The sequence below is a fragment of the Myxocyprinus asiaticus genome, chromosome 1 (genome assembly GCF_019703515.2).
Source record: "Myxocyprinus asiaticus isolate MX2 ecotype Aquarium Trade chromosome 1, UBuf_Myxa_2, whole genome shotgun sequence".
Lineage (NCBI taxonomy): Eukaryota > Metazoa > Chordata > Actinopteri > Cypriniformes > Catostomidae > Myxocyprinus > Myxocyprinus asiaticus.
This window is the reverse complement of record NC_059344.1, coordinates 66,755,525-66,760,270: the sequence shown is the minus strand read 5'-3', so window position 1 is coordinate 66,760,270 and position 4,746 is coordinate 66,755,525. Positions and strand designations below refer to the sequence as shown.

General features: G+C 48.0%; 1 protein-coding gene across 1 annotated transcript in view; it reads right to left on the bottom strand.

Annotated features, from left to right (window-relative positions):
• Positions 1 to 3,791, bottom strand: part of LOC127447729 (uncharacterized) — a 30,063-nt gene extending 26,272 nt beyond the window's left edge. Inside the window, exon 1 of the mRNA XM_051709770.1 lies at positions 3,751 to 3,791. The gene's annotated coding sequence lies outside the window, so the exon portion shown is untranslated. The remainder of the gene's footprint in view (positions 1 to 3,750) is intronic.
• Between the last annotated feature and the right edge of the window lie 955 nt (positions 3,792 to 4,746).

Here is a 4,746-nt window from a genome sequence, read left to right as displayed (position 1 = left end):
CATATAGGGACCCCTAGTGTCACTACATCGACACAACGTCGAGTGAGTGACAGATAGGGAACATCATGGTTACTTGTGTAAAACTACCTGCCAACAACAAAACCTGTGCGCTAGTGTACCCAGGAAAATTTGCACTGTATATATATACTGATGGTAGACAGACCACTCCATCCCCCTGTGGAGGGCCGGAGGGAGAATCCTTGGTTCCCTTTTTTGAGTTCCCTGCATGCACGAAGGGTACCCACATTTTCAAAAAAAGAACGTTTTCCTCACTCTCTGGGTCATACACTCGATGCCTTCGGCCGTCATTGTTACGACAGCCGTGCACCAAGCATTCGTGGCCAGGGCATTGCAGATGTGCGTTTCCCGCCTCTACGCACCCAACCATGACACACACACACCCATGCACAGGTGGTTGTGGCTGGCTACTAGGACGCTCAGCCTCCTCCCCCGTCGCTGACCAGTCCTATGTTGGGTACGCGGAGCAAGTGTAATTGGTGTTATATTTATTTATTAATTTCACCCAAAATCTTTCTCTTTATTATTATCATTTGTTATATTTATATAATTATTTTGTATTCTGGAAATTATAATTTTAATATTTCATTTAATTTATTTTTTAATATTGATTTATTTTATTGAGATGTCATGTTTCTATGGTTATATGGTCATTGGCATGCATGGCTCCTTTAAGACTTATGTTCCGGTTCTGGTTGCTCTCCTTCAGTTCGCATTAAGCTCTAAAGGTGAGTTGTGCTAAAGCTCTGTCTAAAAAGTTTGATATGAGTTTTGTTTATTGTAATAAAACATGCAATTTTATTCTTAAATGCACTTTAATCTTATTCAAACATGTATGAAGTTTGTGTGAATGATATGGAGCATGTATTTTTGGAGAGAGTTCACTAAGCATGAGTGTGCAAGCTCTGTGGCTAAAATAATGCTTTTCACTGACAGGCTGGTGTTCCAGTTGTGAGAGAAGGCCACAAATTTGAGCTTGTTTTGATTCATTTGTCTCTTTATTCATGCAGAATAAAATCTGGCCTGAGTAATTCCTGTTGCCCGGTCTTGTTCATCTATCAACACAACATAGAGCCAAACGAAGGCTCTACAAGGTAAGTCTTTAACATCTCTCCCTATACAGCGAGTTCGGGACACGAGGCCCCCCGATGTAGCACTTCCTGCCCCGCTCAGCCGCAAGACCCATTCCACGGGTACGTCAATAGCGGTTGTCCCCTTGGTGCCCCTCGCCCGGAGTTTGGAGGCGTGGTTAATGTTCTCCAACCCGTCATGATGGCTGGCCAGGACGATCCGACTCAGCTACACGATTCAGTTCGCCAGGCCCCCGGCCAGGTTCAGCGGTGTCCGTTTCATCCAGTAGGAGGTGAGGACGCTGCTGTCCTACGTGCGGAAGTCACGGCCCTTCTGCAGAAGGACGCAATAGAGCCTGTCCCTCCAGCCGAGATGAAGGGCGGCTTCTACAGCCCCTACTTCATCGTGGGTTGCGACCGATCTTGGACCTGCGGGCACTGAATCAGAACCTGTACAGGCTTCCATTCAGGATGCTCACACAGAAGCACATTCTATCGTGCATCCGGCACCGAGATTGGCTTGCCTGAAAGATGCGTATTTTCATGTCTCGATCCTGCCTCGTCACAGACTGTTCCTTTGGTTTACCTTTGAGAGTCGGGCATACCAGTACAAGGTCCTCCCCTTCGGCCTGTCCCTGTTGCCTCACGTCTTCATGAAGGTCGCAGAGGCAGCCCTTGCCCCGCTAAGGGAAGTGGGTGTCAGCATCCTCAACTATCTCGATGACTGGCTGATACTAGCTAACTCTCAAGATCTGTTGTGTGTGTACAGGGACCTGGTGCTCAGCAACATCAGCCGATTGGGGCTTCAGGTCAACTGTGAAAAGAGCAAGCTCACCCCAGTACAGAGCATCTCTTTTCTTGGGATGGAGTTGGACTCCATATGTCCATATGGGGCACATGGCTTCCTCGGCGGCAGTCATGCCCCTTGGGTTGATGCATATGAGACTGCTTCAGCACACCATGATGCAGTGGATGGTAAGTATTTAGGGAAGCATGACCTGATCATCAGGTTCCTTAAAGGTGCCAAGAGGTTGAATCCTTCTAGGCCGCACCTCATTCCCTCGTGGGAACTCCCTGTGGTCCTGCTGGGCCTACAGAGAACCCCTTTTGAGCCCTTAGAGTCAGTTGAGCTGAAAGCCCTCTCCTTGAAGATGGCCCTCCTGACTGCGCTCACCTCCATCAAGAGGGTTGGGAACCTGAAAGCATTCTCTGTCAGCGATATGTGCCTAGAATTCAGTCCGGTACTCTCACGTGATCCTGAGACCTTGGCCGGGCTATGTGCCCAAGGTTCCCACTACCCCCTTTAAAGGTCAGGTGGTGAACCTGCAAGTGCTGCCCCTGGAGAAGGCAGACCCAGCCTTGTCGTTGATGTGTCAAGTACGCACTTTGCATATCTATTTGTACCGCACGGAGAGCTTTAGACACTCCGAGCAGCTCTTTGTCTGTTTTGGGGGACAGCAGAAGAGGAACGCTGTCTCCAAACAGAGGATTGCCTACTGGATTGTGGACGCCATCGCATTGGCATACCAGGCCAGTGTGCGTTATCCCCTTTGGGACTATAAGCGCATTCAACCAGGAGCGTAGCCTCCTCCTGGGCCTTGGCCAATGGCGCCTCTCTAACAGACTATAACATTATCTATAACATCTGTATAGTAGCGGGTGGGGCAACACCCAATACCTTCGCGAGATTTTATAATCTCCGGGTTGAGCCAGTTTCATCCCATGTGTTGGTAGGAACAAATAGGTAAGGATGCGGGCAGCTGGCCAGGTGTACTGCTGGCACACAAGCGCCTTTCCCCTTCCTCAGGGGAAGACATATGCTCTTTCATCCATGTGAGTTCCCGGGATCCGTGAACCCTGGTTTCCTCCCTCAGCACCTGTGGCAAGCAAATTTGGCGGAGGAATTCGACACCAGGCCCAGTACTTGTGTCAGTATGCCCTGTTCAGGTCAGCCCCTGTACTAGGATAGGTGCTCCATATGCATTGGTACCCTGTCGGTAACCCCATATGATGTAATCTTCCATGGTACGGTCTCCCTAAAGGTAGACCCCTGCCTCCCCTTGGGCAGAGTCCCCTCTTTCACCAGTTGCTGTGTTTGTAGAGCTCTGTCCCCTCTGGGTAGGACCTACTATGGGGACATCCTCCATATGCGATACTGCCGATAAAGAATCGGTAAGCCCATGTGACGTATTTCCACACAATTACCTCCCCTTCGGGCAGGGTCTGGTCTCTACAGTGTCTTTTTCCAAGGACACCTACCCCGATGTGAATACATTTGTCCCCAGCTGGAATCAAGCGAGTTTTTTCTCTGGGAGAAGAAAGAAGAGAAAATTCCCATTGTGGGCATGTCTAACCCCCCTTTTATGCTTTCGGGGGGCAAGGGTCCATATGACGTGCATGGGACGTTGGGAAGGTTGCGATGGGGCCAGTGCACTTGTTACTTGTCACACAGTGGTCTGCCTGCACCTGCACCGCTGATCCATGTAACACAATTCAGCTACATCGACACAACGTTGGAGTGAGTGACAGATAGGGAACATCTAGGTTACTGTTGTAACCCCCGTTCACTGATGGAGGGAATGAGACGTTGTGTCCCTCCTGCCACAACACTGAACTACCCACTTTGATTGCCGGGACTCTGTCTTAGCTCCTCAGCATAAACCCGAATGAGTGGTTGCACACCAGCTCCTTTTATACACGTATGTCTGGGGGAGTGGCATGAAAATTCCATTTCATTCCATTTTCTTTGGCCTTTTTTCAAATATCAGAGGTGTTTGGGGCTCCCAAGAGTGACCCCTAGTGTCACTACATCGACACAATGTCTCTTTCCCTCCATCAGGGAATGGGGGTTACAACAGTAACCTTGATATTCCCTGAGATGAATGGATTGAAACATTGTGTGCTAAAACATATGGGGAAGTGTCCTTCCACACGGCCTAATTGAAACCTCTCAACAATAACACCAATATTCTTATATTGGCTATGGTGTTTGAGTTCTGCCATTTTAGGCACTAAGTTGTCTGCTATAAAAGCAGGTGCACAAACATCATTCCTCAGAATTTTCTGACTGAGGGACAAGGAGCACATCACTCACAACTCAGAAGAACTCTGAGTTTTGTAGTGTGGTCAGTGTTTGCAATGTCTCGCTCCCTTCGTCTCAAAGAACTGAGGTTACATACGTAACCGAAACATTCCCTTATGACTCAGTACACTTGACAATGCGTGCTAACGCATATGGGGAACAAAATCCAATCACGCCACACTATGCGACATAACCTTCCAGAGACGCAGTCCCATGGGACAGTGATCAACATGAGTATGCGGCAAGTAAGTGACCCTCATGTTGGCCAGGAGGGGAGCACACAGAATTAATATATGAACAATTGTCATACAGTATGAATTAACCCCTTCACAAACCCAGTCATGAAGGGAGTTTATTTATAATCAATGTGCTTGTAACTTTATGGTAAATTACAATAGCCTGAATGCAGGCAGTTGTGTTAAATGATGGGGAGCCCATACTTAAGGGGAGAGGCATAAATATATGTTTGACAAAAGAAATAGCAAGCACTCTAAACAGGGAGGACTTGTGAAAAGAGAGACATTACGTCTAGGTTGTAAAACTTTGTGAATATGTTTTGAGAAGACCATCCTACTG